General features: G+C 38.9%; 1 pseudogene; it reads left to right on the top strand.

Moving 5' to 3' along the window:
• Positions 1–2,007: 2,007 nt before the first annotated feature.
• Positions 2,008–17,403, top strand: LOC132653710 (single-stranded DNA-binding protein, mitochondrial-like; annotated as a pseudogene).
• Positions 17,404–17,644: the final 241 nt, after the last annotated feature.

Here is a 17,644-nt window from a genome sequence, read left to right as displayed (position 1 = left end):
AATTTCCTAATTTGGCACAACCTTTGCTTACTTGGCCTGATATCCTGGATTAAAAACTGTTCCTCAACAGCAAATGGGTTTACTTATTTGCTAATAAATGCTCCTTTACTCTTCTAATTGAAGATCTCCATCTTTATTTAACAGTCAATTTACGAAAAATGGCTTCCTTGCCTCTTCGGATTTAGAGTCTTAGTAAGAAATGGCATTTTCTTCATCTAATGAGTATTGCTGAATTTCCAGCTTGTGTTTAGTGCTACAGCACAACACCCTGAGGGGAACAGATAGCCGCACTCTGCCCACCTCCCAGGAAGAGCTTGGGGTCCAGATTCCAATTACTCTATTTGTGTTCAGCCAGGTCTCTGTTTTCTCTGCAGAGACAGCCTGGTCAAACCGGCAGGTGGATCTACTAGTTCTCTTACACCACATTGTTCAGTTTCACATCTTACCCTTAGTATTCTGAACCCTTCAACAAAGGCCAATTAATTTCTTTTCATAAATACTGGCTCATAACCCCTTGCACACCTTCTGTTCACACTGAATTAGCCTTGCATATTGGGCTTTGTGCCTATCTATCCCACTCCATTAACTCTCATGTGCAATAGTACATTTTTATAAACTGTCATTCAATAAACCTGCCTCAGAGATGAGTTGAACCTCTACAGGCCAAAATTTCAGATCTGTGCATCATAAATCCCATGGTAAAATATATGGGACATCAGAAAAAGGCAAGAATTATAATCATGGGACTTCAGGATGGACTTCAGCAGCTCATGGCCCACTTTACCTAAGAAGTAGCTCATGTTCAATTATTTGCCCAAGAAAACTGTAACAGAAGTCGATAAAGAATGTGGGCCTTCATCTTCAACAAATATTTCTTGATAAATGTCAAGTTCTCTAAATGTTTTTTTTTTTTCATTAATATCACAAAGGGGAGCTTACAGTGACAGGGCTCTAACACTATCTCACAAATCTGGGAAAGTATACAGATGTGTGTATGAGATACGTTGAGAGAGGAATTTTAAATGGCTGAATCAAAGTATTAATTACAGCTGTTCTGAAATTATTTACATGATCCTGAACAATGAACTCCAACTATAAATTGCATACTCAGTGAACAGAGGGAGAAGTGATCAAGCTTTCCTCATGCATTAGCACTGCACATGTAAGACAAAAAGGAAGTGGTTACATCAGCTGTTATTCCTAGAACATTCCAGATAGACATCGCCAGGTGTATTGACTTCAAAGTAACTGGATATTACATTTCAACAGACTAAACAGAAGAAAAAAAGATAGGTTCAGGGTAAAAATGGAAAAATGGATCATCTTTCTTCCATGGGGTTTTTCTGGACAAGAAAAAAAATAAACACTCTAGGCAGATTGCTCATAGGAGTTTTTCTAATATAAAATTACAGTTGAAAGGAAAATCTTGAGAGGTCACTCATAATGTGGAAATGAACAGCAAGACACTTTTGGCTGAGCTTGGAAACCAAGCACCCTCTAAGAATAACATTGGCTCAGGATTCTCACTTTGGAGATGTTAAAAATCCAAGATTATTCACTTTGCAAAATGAATAAATTGTATAACAACAGTAATAGAGGAAATCTAAAGTTGTGTAAATCTGGATGAATACTTTGTGATTCACAGTTGGTTCTAGATCAAAGGATGAACTCTTGTCTCTATACCTTAGTCTAGACTCCAAAGTGATTACATAGGAAGGTAACTCTCTGTCACATTTGTACCTGAAAGTCCTAGTAACTGTGAAGCCAGAAGCTTCTCTGATCACAGTCCCAGAAGGCACTGGGGGACTGAAGAAGCTAACAGCTTACTTAGCTCTTAATTCACCCAGGATCACACAGAACTGCAGTACTCTTTCTGTGGCCATTGAAGGACATGGCCATGGCAGCTGCTGTCATAAGAACACAATAAAACATGCAATGCAACTATAAACAGAAAATGACTGACTGATCACAAGAGCCCAAATGTATCTCAGCACTAACTGAACTGTAATGGGCAATGAACAGTTACGATCGCAGCTTGATAATCACTGGCTGGTTAACAGTCATGCAGTGGCCACCGGGTGGGAGAACATGGGCAGATAAGTTGGCTTAGTGGGCATAGACACTTGCTGCCAAGCCTGACAATCTAAATTTGACTTCTGAGACTCACAGGTTACAAGGATAGGATTTACTTCCGCAAGTTTTCCTCTGACCTCTAAACACGGCGCATTCACCACCTTCCCCTCAAAAAGACCACACAAATAGAAGAATAAATAAGTGAATAAAAATAAATAGGAGATAGATAAATCAATCAATAAAGAAAGCAAGTGAGAAACTCAAGGAAGGTCTGAAGACATTTTTTGTGAGTCATTCCACTCTCTAACAACTACCGGACACAGGCTTTAAGTATGAATATCCTGCTGCATTTTTAAGACACTGAACATGAGTCTCTGAGACTGAAACCCAAGAATCTTCATTTCTAAGTGGTTCTGACAGTCTTTCTGCAGTCACACAGCTGCCATCACCGGAACACTGACTGCAGCTGCCCACCCACCCTTAAATATGAAATACGAAATAGCTATGGTGGGTGGAAGTAATGTTCATTTTCTTTCGTGCAGTTTGTGTATCTAAGCCAGCTTAATCTGACATAAAGCCTAAGAGTGAGCTCCTGCCAAGCTATGGAAATAAAACCTGCCAAATGTCAAAAATTTAGAGTTTTGTTTTGGGTAAAATAAAAACTCAGGCAGAGTATACCGATGCCCACGTTGGGACACAGAAGACAGACAAAAGTACATTATAGAATAGCCTGGGACACATAGTGAGAAACTGTCTAAAAAATCTAAACTCGAGTAAGACTAATAATAAAAACTAGTAGATTAAGACGCCACAAGTAAAACAACAAACTCTCAAATACAGCTTGAATATATTCATACACATTATAATAGTAAATGAGAAGAAAAATCACTACTAACAAAATAAGTAAAGTGCCCCAGAGGTAACTTACTGGGTGTAGGCTCTGGCAGGAAATTTGCTCTGTTAACACTTTTTTTTCCATCTAATGTTCACTTGTGCTGTCATAGAAGGCTGAGAAATAGAGTGAACAATAGTTTAGGGTTTGAACTGTGAGGAAAGACATGTCTTTCTAATACACAGTTCTGTGTGCCTTCTCTGCTCAATAAACACCAGTGACATTCTGCAAGAACTAGAGAAATCACTGCACTTGGCAGTCAGGAAGATGTTGTCCCAGACATCTATTGTGGAAGGCTTCGGGTGCTGGGGCACTTCTATGTTCTACATACATGCACATTCAGCAAACACTGATCCGACTGAGCACGTCAGTGCTGCAGCTACAGGGATACCCTGTTAAGAACCACGGCGAAAGCAGACGCACTGCGTGCCTATGGGAATATTTAATAAAGACCCTAAGTAAACATCAAAGAAATGCAAACAAAAGGTTGCAAAAGTTACCTTGAAGAACAAAAGGAGAGTTACCTTTGGAAATCTTTCATCTGATAAAAACAAAAAGCTCAGCAGATGAGAGGAATGCAGATTTTTATTGATTCCAACCTCTTCTATCACTCACTAAATCTAACAGCCTGAAACGTGAATACGCTCTTGAGCTCACCTTCCCTTTGAGTATCACCCACATGTGTGAGGGCTTTCCAAAGAGTGATCTTTGAAAGTACATACTTAGTCTGTTATGGCAGCCGTTCTCCTGTCTTAACCATGCGTGTTGATGTAGCATAACAGCACAAGCTAGGTTTCTCTTAATCAATAAAATCAAAACAAATAAACATTTCTCACAGTCCTAGATGTCAAGAATTTCATAACATAGCCACAGGCAGATAGATGTCTGTCCAGGTGAAGGCTTGGTCTACCATCCATAGCAGGAGACTTCTAGCTGGGTTACCATACAAATGAGACAAGAGGAACTTCTGAGTTTCTTGTGTAAGGGCATTTATCTCATCCAAGCAAATGATTAGGGTCTGGGATGCAGATTTCTACATATGAATTCTGTTCATTCTGAGAGCATACTCTCCTACAGGCAACCCCGACTCTAGTCTAAATGAGAATTAAACCTACTATCAGATCTCATAGTCAAAGTGCCCTCTAGCCATGTCAATGCCTCTATGGGTTTGAAACCTGAGAAGATGTGAATAGCCACTTACAACTCTCAAAGGGTTGTACCCACTAATGTTCACGTATGGAGTTGATGAGAGGTCATGGGTCCCACCACTCCCTGAGTGTACACAGGTGGTCAGTGATCACTGGGAGTTTCAATATAACCCCTCTTCCATGTTCCTGTGAGTAACTCCAATTAGACTCATTGTTCACTAAGCTAGATTGGAGTGAAACTCTTTCTGTGGTTTGGCACTGTGTCCTATCCAGGAGGGATGGATGTGGATCTATCTCCCTAGGAAAAGTTAACACAACAGGGGTTAACTTCTGACTCCCTTCTAAAGAACAGAGGTTCTTTAGAAGGGAGTCAGTGGCCTGGAGATACTGCGTTGGGAATTTCGCCCAATTGCCTTATGTTAAAACAAAGAAAATTTCCTCATGCTTGATCAATTCAGTGGAACTGTTCTGCCCCATACCAGATTACTCCAGGACCACAAGGCACTGAGAAGGTGGGAAAAAAGAGATTTTAATCCTAATCAGCAGCTGTCATTTACTACCATGTAACCCCATTTTACTTGTTATTCCTGCTTGCTAGGTTCTGTTCTCACATGTAGCAGAAGGCTGCTGAACCTGAGGCATGAGGCCAATGCCATTTTGGAGTGATCAGCTGTGGCCTAACGGCATAGTAAACTTCCCTCTCACCAACGGAAAATGGCTCAGAAACTCAGAGCCAATATTTTGCAGAAATTCCAGTAAAAGTAGGGGCAGAGAGAGGTTTTTGCTGTTGCTTTTTGTGTTGTGTGTGTGTTTGTTTGTTTGTTTTGGTTTTCAGTGGCAGTGCTGTGAAACACAGTTGCAGAAGACACATAGCAGAGTGTGTGGCATTTCTGTATAGAAGCCCAACTGCCAACAGACCCATGAAGACCTAGAAAACTTTGCCAAGGACTGTGGATGGATCCCCAGCATATTCTACCAAGAAGCTGCTTCTTCATCTTCTGCAAAAATCCCTTGGCCTGGGGAAAGGAGGCAGGAATGGCAGCTAAATCCCAGAATTGCTCAGGTCTTGTGCAGTAATCTAAGAAAAATGCCTTTTGTGGTTGTTGTTGTTGTTGATTATCTCAGTACAACTGGACCCTCACAGCCCTGAGTAAAGCGTGACAGAAACCTTTATCTGTTTACATTAGAAACTTTACTCCTAATGGCACAGGGAAAAAACACTGCTATGACTTTCCCTGTCTGTGACTATTCCCACGTATTCCACAAGTGTCTGTGCCACTGTGACCTTGCTACACCTTCTCTGGACAACTTCTGACTTGCCTACTACATCATCTACCTGTTGTACAAAGCCTCATGGTGTTTTCATTAAAAGAAAATTAGATGGCGATGGTGAAAAGAAAATCTGCTTACTGTGCAAAGTGCAAACACACCTCTGATGGTGAAGATCTTAGTCAGTGGTGTTTTGGGGCTCTCCAGGAGTGGGGAGGGGAAGAAAGAATAAAGGACAAGCCTTCTTGGGGGCCAGATCATATGTGTGTCTGAAAATGTAACATGTCTGTCCAGTTACCCTGTCAAGTGTCAGCAATTGACAGTGCCACAAAACCATAAGAAACATCTAGCTGTTCATTCTGAGTTAGAGATCTGACAGTACCTGTTAGTGTACAAGCCAAAGTATTTTCCAGTTGTCTTAAAAATATTTCCAAAATTTTTTGATAATCAAATTCTAAACACATCCTAGATTTTATTTTTGACAGAATAAAGGTAATTACAAGAGTGACTGTGTTACACCAAAGATTAAAGTTTAAAGATTTTTTTAAATGCTAAGTAATCACCTGTTAGCTCAGAGAAACTCAGACTTTGGACTCAATGTCTGCTTTTTGCCCCATTCTTGCCTAAGCATAGATGTCAGAGGGCCAGCTACAGTCTGTCTGATATTATTATTATTTTCAATGCTATCATTTATTTCCTCATTTTATATGCATGAGAGAACAAAGACACATATACACACTCTAAATTCCATGCGCATAACTAGCTATATATACACACAAACAGCTATACATATCCACTCACATACACATGTAGATTTGTGTATCTATACACCCATTTATACATATAGATATATACATATTAATAGATATAAACACAGAGAAGCATCACAGATGTCATTTCTATGACATGCATAGTGGGATACAGAAAATGTGTGAAGTAAGTTTTTGTGATTAAGAAATGGTCACTTTCTGCATGAGATACCTGTATCCCCATTTCACATCTAATTATCTTAGCTACTCTTACAAAGCAAAAACTTTATTAACAAATAAATATAAGAAAACCTACGCAGACGCAGTGTGTATGTGGGGTTTATTAACTGGATATCAGTTGCTGTAATTCAAATGTGCTATTACCTATCCTGATCTGGGCAAGGAATTGAAGGGAAAGGCAATCTTCAAGGAACTGAAGAGAAAGGCAATCCTCAATAAGAAAAACAAACAGAATGGACATTGGAGGAAGGAGAAAACAGGGAACAAGACAGGAGCCTACCACAGAGGGCCTGTGAAAGACTCTACCCAGCAGTGTATCAAAGCAGATGCTGAGACTCATAACCAAACTTTGGGCAGATTACAGGGAATCATATGAAATAAGGGGGAGTTAGGAAGACCTGGAGAGTATAGAAGCTCCACAAGGAGAGCAATGAAACCAAAATATCTGGGCCCAGGTGTCTTTTCTGAGACTGATACTCCAACCAAGGCCCAAGGTCCATTCATGGATATAACCTTGAACCCCTGCTTAGATATAGCCCATGGTAGCTCAGTAACCAAGTGGGAAATCCTAGTAAGGGGAACAGGGACTCTCTCTGACATGAACTCAGTGCCTGGCTCTTTGTCCCCTTCCCCAGAGGGAGGAGCAGCCCTTCCAGGCCACCGAGTAGGACATTGCAGCCAGTCCTGAGGAAACCTGATAAACCAGGTTTAGATGGATGGGGAGGAGGAGCTCCACTATCACTGGACCTGGAGAGGGGCATGGGAGGAGATGAGAGAGGGAGGGTGGGATTGGGAGGGAATGAAGGAGGGGTTACTGCTGGGATACAAAGGAGTAGAATCTAATTAATGTAAAAACATAAAAATTTAATTAAAAAATAAATTAATTAAAAAAGAAAGAAAGAGAACAATAAAATAAATCAATGAAACCAAGAGCTGGTTCTTTGACAAAATAAATAAAATAGAAAAAGCCTTATTTAAACTAATTAAAAGGCAGAGAGACAGTCTACTGATAGGGGAGTTCTTCCTCTTCTTCTGTCTGACCCTAGCCTATCAGGTCTCATCAAGACTGGCTACATTGTCTTCCTCTGTGGCCTGGTAAGGCTGTACCCTCCCCCTCAGGGGGAGGTGATCAAAGCAGGCCACTGAGTTTATGTCAGAGACAGAAGCTGTTCCCATTACTAGAGAACCCACTTGGACCCTGAGCTACCATGGGCTACATCTGTGCAGGGATTCTAGATTATTTCCATGAATGGACCTTGGTTGGAGTATCAGGCTCAGAAAAGATCCCTGGGCCCCTTCCCCCCTGTTTTTTTTTTTTCTCTCTTTCCTGTGGAGCTCCTGTCCCCTCCAGATATTTCTATCTCCCTTTTTTTCTTAAGATTCCCTACACTCTGCCAAAATTTTGTCTATGAGTCTCAGCCTCTGCTTTGGTACCCTGCAAAGTATAGTCTTTCAGAGTCTCTCTGCCAACACAATTCTTTACACCTTCAAAAGAGCAGTTCTCAACTTCAGATGGATAAAAATAAATACCTAAACAAACAAACAAACAAATAAAGCAAAGAGTGGCTAAAACAATTCATTACAGTTAAAACAAAAAACTTTTGGAAGTATCACCACCTGATATCAAGCCATACTACAGAATAATAGTAAAAAAAGTCTGTATGCTATTGTTCTATTGTTATAAAACAAAAAGGCTGATCAATGAAATCGAATCAGAGACCCAGAAATAAACCCACATACCTTACGAGAGAATTATCAAAACTGGAATCTCGAACGGACAAGAAGCACTTAAAAAATGTTAAACTTCATTAATCATCAGCAAAATGCAAATCAAAATGACTCTGATATTTGACAAAGATATCAAAACCGTACAGTGGATAAAAGATAGCATCTTCAACAATGCTGCTGGTTCCTGCATGTAAAAGAATGCAAATGAATCCAGACTTATCACCCTCAAGAAAATTCAAGTACCAGTGAATCAAACAACTTAACGTAAAACCAGATACACTAAAGCTAATAGAAAATAAAGTAGGGAATAACCCTGAAATCATTGGTACAGGAGACGACTTCCTGAACAGAACACCAACAGCTCAAGCTCTAAGTTCAACAATTAATAAATGAGACCTCATGAAACTGAAAAGCTTCTGTAAGGTAAAGAACATTGTCAATAGTACAAAATGACAGACTACAGACTTGGAAAAGATCTTCACGAACCCTACATCTGACAGAGAGTTAATATCCAAAGTACATAAAGATCTGAAGAAATCAAATACCAACAAACCAAATATAGCAATAAAAATGGGGTACAGAGTTAAATAAAGAATCATTAACACAGGAATCTTGAATGTACAAGAAGCACTTAAAAATTTTCAACTCCATTAATCACCAGGGAAATGCAAATCAAAATGACTCTGAGATTCGATTTTACACCTATCAGAATTGTTAATGTCAAAAACTCAAGTGACAGAACATGCTGGCCAGGATGTGGAGCAAGGGCAATACTCTTCCATTGCTGGTGGGAGTGCAAACTTGTACAACCACTTTGGAAATCAATCTGGTGGTTTCTCAGAAAAACTGGGGATAGTTCCACCTCAAGACCCAGCTATCTCACTCCTGGGCATATACCCAAAAGATGCTCTACCATACCACAAGGACACATGCTCAACTATGTTCTTAGCAGCTTTATTCCTAACCGTCAGAAACTGGAAACAACCTAGATTTCTCTCAGCTAAAGAATGGATAAAGAAAATGTGGCACACCATGGAATTCTACTCAGTTGTTAACAACATTGACATCATGAAATTGGCAGGCAAATGGATGGAACTAGAAAACACCGACCTGAATGAGGTAACCCAGACCCAGAAAGACACATGGGGTGTATACTCACTAATAAGTGGATGTTAGCTATAAAGTGTAAGATAGCCATTTACAATTCGCAGACCCAAAGAAGCTAAATAACAAGGAAGGCCCAAAAGAGGATGCTCAAGACTCACTCAGAAGGGGAAACAAAATTGACAACTGAAGTAGATGTAGGGAGGGAACTGTGTGGGAGAGGGGGTAGGAAAGGTAAGGGTGTGAGGCTCAGGTGTGGGAAAATGAGGAAGGGGCTGGGAAGGAGAAGTGAGAAATCACTGGCATCTCATCTCTGGGACTGAGGAGGTTACTGGGAGTCTATGGGGGGTGAGCGTAGCTGAGACTCCTGGCAGCAGGAGATATAGAAACTGAAGTGGCCACCTCCTGTAGTCAACAGAGACTTAAAGTAGAGGGAGGGGCACACTCACCCACACACAAAAACGTGACTCAGCCAATCAATGACTGCTCAACTCAAGTCACACACCATGAGAGAGATTCTACCACTGACACTATTTATAATAGTCTGCTATTCTTGCTGACAGGATATTAAGGATAATAGTAGTCAGACTGGCTTCACTTAGCTCCTGAAAACAGATGCAGAGACCCACAGCCAAACATTAGGTAGAGCTCTGGCAAGCTTATGAAAGGCAGAGAGGAAGGACTGAAAGAGCCAGAGAGGTCAAGGGCACAAGAAAACCTACAAAATCAACTAACCTGGGCCACTGGGAACTCACAGAGGCTCAACCACCAACCAGGGATTGTCCGTGGGACAGTTCTAGGCTCCCTGCATATATTAACAGATGTGTAGCTTGATCCTCATGTGGGACCTCTAACAGCAGGAGCAGCAGCTGCTTCTGACTCAGTTGCCTGCTTTTGGATCCTTTTCTCTTGACTTGTCTAGCCTCAATGGAAGATATGCCCAGTTCTACTTTATATGCCAAGGCAGGATAATATTCATGGAAGGTCTCCCCTTCTCTGAGAAGAAAGGTAGGGAGGCACAGGGGTCAGAGGAGGTGGTAGCAGAGGTGAGAGGGAGGATCTGGGAGAAGATGAGGGGAGGTAGGAGAGAGGAGAGGAGGGAGGGGAATTTCCTTCAGAATGTAAATTCAATAAATAAATTACTTAATGAAAAAGAATAGTGCAAGTTTCCTGAGAGTGTAGAGCTAAACTAATCAATGAATGAAACCATTCAGAAGTGAGAAGCATGCTGGTACTCTTGGCACTCCCCTCAACTGAGTTGTGATTTATATGGTTATCTGTGTTCTAATGTATTCATCTCAGAAATCCTGGATTTCACAGCATTGCTAAAAATCTCATTCACTTTATTTTTTAAAAGCTTCACAATCATTCTCTAACAATAATTTAAAAATATGTCAATAAATTTTACAGTCATTCCATTCTGGTGAAGTAAACAGTCTGAAGATCATTCACTTGGGGAACCAGTCAAATGATTTATCATAAACTTTACATATAAAGCTTACCCATCTCTGGCCTGAGTGATTGCTCCCATACCAATATTGAAATCTCACACCACAAGTGATCAAATTAGAAGTTCATGTCCCTAGGAAATGATTAACTCCTCACAAAAAAACCCACAGAGAGTTAGTGAGGACATTCAGTCATGTGAAGACATGCTGCGAAGGTGTCATGTGCAATAAGGAAGGCAGGTGGCAGACACCAGGCCTCTAGAGTCAGGGGAAACCAGTAGGTTGCTGATGTGCCTTTATAGTTGTTACAGCAGCTTAAACAATCTATGACAGTCATATCTGTGTCTACAGCTGTGCTGTATAACCAGATGTGCCAGCTCTACAGAGCTATAAAGAGAGTAAGAGATGTATCCACATCTGCAGAGAGCTACACACCATAGTCATTATTTTCCTCATTGGTGTAACAAAACTAAAGAAAAGGTTTATTTGGGTTTATTTTTCAAGGGGACAGACCATTGTGTTGGGGCAGATATAGAGGCACTTTGTACCCACAGTCAGGAAGCAGAAAATGATGAATGTTGTTGCTCAGCTCACTTTTTCCACTTCATGTGATCCAGAACCCCAGGGCAACCACATTTAAGGAGGGGCTTCCCATCTGAGTTAAACAACACTATAAACTCAAAGCCATCCCTAAAATTTTGTCACTAGATGATTATATACTCTATTAAGTAGACATGACAAATAACATTATTGACCACACATATTAACGGTATATAATTTAAAAACAATGCCATATAACTATAACATGCAATAATGAGCATAACAGAATCCAGAGTATATGTAACTCCTTCACTTAACATAGAGGCTTTCTAAGATACAGAAGATGTTTAGGTGAATATCTGTCAATCTATTTATCTATCTATCTATCTATCTATCTATCTATCTATCTATCATCTATCTGTCTATCTATCTATCTATCTATCTATCTATCTACCATCTACCATCTACCATCAATCTACTATTTCAACTGTAGAAGGGCAACTGTAGGTAATACTTACTAATCTGTGTTCAAAAGTCAAGCATTATGTGATACATTTGATTAACTGAACGAACTTGATTTACTTTCAGTGTTTTAATTCCCTATACTCCTACAAGTTTCCCTTCAGCTCCACAGACAATGTGGTCAAGTCTCTCTCTGTTTGTGGCTTTGCCCACAGGCCAATCTGGTCTGGCTAATCCCTCAACTGAAACTCCCTTGTAAGTGACTCCTGGCTATGTCAGGTAGACAGAACAGTCTGTAAAATGTTGCTATTCATCGACTCAACAATATATCTTCGGATTGTTTATTCTAGGTAATAGTTCCAGGAATAAAACACCGAACTGCCCTATAGATCATCTGTGGTAGTATAAGACCAAGGGTAAAGAAGATTTTCAAAAGTTAAAAAAAAATGGTCAGAAGTACAATTTATAATGTTCCAACAGAATTCATTGTTTATAAAATATTCCTGTTGTGATGGCTTATGTTCTCCCATTCGCCTAGTGTGACAGCAATTGTAAACAATCACACTCCTCAAGATGTCTCCTTTTCTGTTTCTGTTCTTTTGAGACTAGCATGTCTTCAAAGCCCAGGATCCTGACTTAATTACATTTTTATCACCAGTGAGTAGCCCACCCTCACTTTCATTTCAACTCAAAAGATGGTTGAAGAATAAAATAAATGAATGGGTAAGGCACTGAATAAATATGTGTATGTCTTCGTTAGAAAATTATTTTCCTAGCATGGTCTCCAAGCTGTATTACTGTATACAGCTCATGGCACAGGATGCTTTAATAAAAGACAAGTAATCAATATTATGTGGAACTGTACTCTAAAGCCCTGTTTGAAATTCCCTGTTACATCTGAAGAGAAAGCAGCCTCATTTCTCTTTTATCTCATTCAGGAGCTGTAACTTTGTATGCAACGAGGCCCTGATAAGCCACAGTCTTGACTCTATTTTCTAAAGATTCTGTAAAGTATGTGAGAAGATTACTTCCAAAGTCCTTGAAGAGTGTAAGTCTCTCTCTCTCTCTCTCACACACACACACACTAAGAAACCACACCAATCTATGGGAGACTGCTTGTTTTATTTTTCTACACAACCACGTCTACAGGCTCCAGAAGATTTCAGAAAATGAAATTTTCACCCAGGGAATCACTGAACATTGAAAATATTTATAACCACTTTCGTGTGTGTGTGTGTGTGTGTGTGTGTGTGTGTGTGTGTGTGTGTGTTACTGGATGTTGTTGTGAACCAATCAGTCTTTGTGCTTGAACCTGCTTACAGTTTATTCTCTATATGAACAAAAAGCATATTAGCACTGAAAACTTCCTCAAGGCTCTGCTTTCAGATTTAAAGGAATGTTGAACATTGGCCCATTTTATAGTTGTTTTAAAAAATTTCATTTATTTATTCACTTTCCATCTTGAATGCAGCCCCGCTCCTTTCCTCCCAGTTCTTCCTCCTTGTATACTCCTCCCTTGATTCTCCCCTCTCCTTGCCCTCGAGAAGTGGGAGGCCCCATGGGTACCAATTCACCCTAGCACATTAAGTTGCTGCAGAATGAGGCACATCCTCTTCCACTGAGACCAGGACAGCCCAGGTAGGGTATCAGATTCAAAGGGACCAGTCAGAAAGGGACCTGCCCAACTCCAGTTGTTGTTGGATCCACATGAAAACCAAGCTGCACATCTGCTACATTTGTGCAGGGGTCCTAGGAGCAAACCATGCATGTTCTTTGGTTGGTGGTTCACTCTCTGTGAGCCCCGTGGGCCCAGGTTAGTTGACTCTAGTTCTTCCTGTGGATCCCTTGACCCCTCTGGCTCCCTCAATCGGTCCCACAACTCTGCCCTTTAACATATATCAGTGACTGATTTGCCAGGTATGTAGAACACAGCTAGACCCCCACATTAGGTTTATCTTGACAGGTGTATGTCCCCAAAGCCACACAATGCCTTGTTTACACATGCCCGAATCAAATATGGTCCTTAAATTTTTAATTGTTCCCAGTACTTCAAACATAAAATGAAATGTTCAGATCTCATAGGCTATATGAGACCTACTACATGTTTTTTGATCTTTCCTGAAATGTATTACTTATCTATCTACCTATCATCTATCTATCTATCTATCTATCTATCTATCTATCTATCTATCTATCTATCTGTCTATCTATCCAGCTACCTACCTATGTCTTTTCTATTAATTATCAAACTATCTACCTATCATCTGTCTTTACCGATTTATTTGTTATTAATTTATTTTCATCTATCTTTCCAACATCTATAATTTATGTATCATCCATCATTTATCTGTCAACAATCTACCTGTTATTAATTTATCTGCCATATATACATCATCTATATATGTTATCATTCAATAATGTATCTACTTTTATTATATATCTATTATCTGTCATCTATCCACATATCTATCCTATTGATTGTGTTTCTCTGAGAACCATGGTGAACCTATATTTTACTTAATTGACAAATTAAGTCATTAGCACCTAAAGCCTATAAAGGTCTGACTACTTTGAAAGTATTATAGATTGTTATATATCAGTTAATTTGATTTCAACTCAAAACAGAGATCAAAGAGCCCAGTTAACACAGATGACTTGCAGGTTAAAAAATAACAATTTTTAAATCCCATGAACTATCTTTTAAAACATCAATATGCATAAAAACACCTTAATGTAAGACAAAAAGCAACTTCTCACACGAGTCCTGGCTCAGATCTCCTTATTTCTTTTTCATGGTAGAAGTGCAAAGGTCACTAGTTCAAGTAGATGACTTGTGTGCCACTCCATTTATTTCCAGGCAAGGCCAGATCACAAAGAGAAAGAAAGAAGAAATTGGGACATATTTGTGGGTCATTTAAAAATATATAAAGTTGTAGAAAAGGTGGAAAAAGCAGAAAGTAAGGCCCTATTTTTTTAAATGGATACTAAGAATACTCAGAAAATTAATAGCAAATTTCTTTCACACAGTATTTGCTTTACCTGGAGTTATTTGGATAACTAAGTTATTAGGATAACTAAGTTATTAGGATGCTACTCGTACTAGATATCTAAATATGACAGTAAAAAAAAAACTCAGAAAAATACTTTTTGTTGAAAATATCATTTTTTGTTTTGTCTTATTTTTGTATAATAGCATCCTAAATGTTCTGGTGGCATTAAATGTAAGGCAGAAAATCTACTTCATGTTCAGAAGCAATGGTCTTAAGAACGGGGTTTTAGAAGGGGCTGTGCTACAGGCATTTCCTTCCTCAACATTTTGGCTCCTGCTTTGATGTTGTTTACATTTCTTTATCTGAATGCTTTTATAAATCCCACAGTATAAAAGATAGGCATTCATTAGTACTTACTATGATAGGATTTTGTCATGTTTTCTGCACTGATAATGTTTGTTGAAATCTAAGCTCTACCTTTTTTTTTTTTTTTTTTTCCTGAAAGGTACTTGTCATGCAATGAAAGTAAAAGTTGAATTGAAATATGTGGAGAGCTATGAACACTTGAATGAGACATACTGCCTATTGTAAAGATTAAAGAGTCCTCGCCATACTTCAGTTTCCAAGTTGGTAAAGCAGTAATAAAGTAGCGAGTATTTAAACAGTGGTCATGCCAGTCCTGAAAGATTATCTGCTTCCTCTAAGTTAGGTCCATGATTAGGTAAACAGAAACATCATTCACATTTTACTCATAAAATAAATAAGGCAGAAAAAAGAACCTGAGATGGGGCTGTATCTCCCTGGTAGAACACTTTCCTAGGATGAATAAAGCCCTGGTTTAATGCTATAGTAACCATGTGAGTGTGTACACACACACACACACACACACACACACAAAGAAAAAGTTATTCAATATGAACAAGACCTAGAATTCATTCATGTTCAGAAATAAATGTTCATTCCTGAACAGTATTCATTCCACCATACTGTATTGTCTGAAGATGAGAGAAATTTATGAGAAAGTAACACAGTATAAAGACATTGAAACCTTTTACTAATATAAAAAATAGATATAATGAAGTTGGAAGGGGTATATGTGAGGAGGAGCCTCAGGGAGATTTGGAGGAGGGAAGGAGGGGCAGATATAATCATGATACATTGCATGCATGTAGGCATGAAATTTTTAAAGAATAAATATAGTAAAGCATCTTTAATATTAGACATTTCAGATTTTCTTATCTTCAAACCTATGAAAACTCAATAGAAATGATCATGGTTTTCAAAACTTGTAAGAATCTTTTGGTCTCTAAGAGGATCTGAGAAAGAATGAGTGTATAATATCTGTGACCAGATCAATGTGTAATTATGTTTTGGTATAAAAATTCTCCTGGGGAAATGAGCATTGAAATGCTTCTAAGAGACTAAGAGCAAGCTCACGGGAGAGTGTTAATCAGTCACTGCAGCAGGAGAAAAGAATTAGGGATAAGACACAGAACCCCATAAAGTACGTTTTCAGACACTGAAGAAGTAAGATGTAGGTAAACAAAACAACAAAACAAAACAAAAACTTAGGAAAGAAAAAAAAATCCCTGGTGGTGACTGTACCAGTGGAACATAGGAATGTAAGGAGAGTCCACCTCTTTGAATAATGTTTTTGTATTTACTCAAACACACACACAAGGACATGTACATACACATACAAACACCAAAAATAAACTAGGATTTAAATTGTCAAAGAATGGTTAAATAAAGAGATTAAAATCCCTGCTTGTTTTTGGGTGAACCACAAAACTTTCAAAAGTTTTATTTTTTTTGAGAAAAATAGAATTATTTTTCTTCCAGATTCACTAGAGATATGGTACAAATCATTGTAAGCAATGCTTTTATTATCTACTCTTAAATTTAGTTTTAAAAAATTCGGGTGTTCACTGATGGGGGAGGTCCTCCTCCCCTTCCATCTGATCCTAGCTTATCAGATCTCTTCAGGGCTGGCTACAATGTCCTGGCAGGAAAGAAATGAGAGAGGGAGGGTGAGATTGGGAGGGAATGAGGGAGGGGGCTACAGGTGGGATACAAAGTAAATAAACCGTAATTAATATAAAAATAATAAAGAAAAATGGCAAAAATAAATTGTAATAAATAAAAAAATTAAAATAATAAATCACAAAAAAAAAATTCGGGTGCTGTGCATCAGGTGAAGGAGGGGAGAAGGCTGTGGCAGAGCCGAGTGTCTGGAGTGCACTCATGCGTGTGAGAGTCTGAAGGAAGAAAAGCTGAAAGATTAGATTGTAAGAAAAACCGAAACCAAGTTTTGAAGACCTGTGTTACAGGCATTTCCTCAGTCTGTAAGGCATGAATCTTCAGTAGCCATCAGTTTGGTTCTTGAATGATCTTATGAATCATGTTCAGTTACTCAGGGGAGTAGGTCAGGACTCTGTCATGAGTCAGGTGGAAGGAAAAAAAAAAAACAACAGTCATGATATTTTGTTTAGCAACAAATGAGATATGGTGATCAAGAGACATTGAAACATACCAAATGGGTGACGTCAGTCAAAAGACAAGATGGCAAAGAATATCAGTGTGTTGGCCAGGCCTCAGGGATGTGCCATACTGGTATGTGAAAAACTGGGCTCTTATCTCTGTGGAAGGGAAATGGATTACAGTGAATACTCGGATAAAAATAATATGAGATGGCAAGCAACAACAATCATAGCTGATAACATCATGTTTCTGAGTGGCCAGACAAAAGTAAAGGCATAGGACAGATGATTTTTCTTTGATTATTGTTTGGTATATTCCTTTCCAAATATTGTATGGTCTAGAGTTTAACAATAAAGATTAAAAATTTATCTATAAAAATAGCTTGAAAAGTTACGTGTATAATTCCTGACAGAGTGCAAAAGGCAGTACCGTTCCTATTCCACAGAGAATATAAGAGTTTTGAATTTTTAGACTGAAAAATGAGGAAATATCCCTACAAAATATAGAAAAAGAAAACATT

The sequence above is a fragment of the Meriones unguiculatus genome, chromosome 1 (assembly GCF_030254825.1).
Source record: "Meriones unguiculatus strain TT.TT164.6M chromosome 1, Bangor_MerUng_6.1, whole genome shotgun sequence".
Taxonomy (NCBI): domain Eukaryota; kingdom Metazoa; phylum Chordata; class Mammalia; order Rodentia; family Muridae; genus Meriones; species Meriones unguiculatus.
This window is presented reverse-complemented; position numbering and strand designations above follow the sequence as displayed.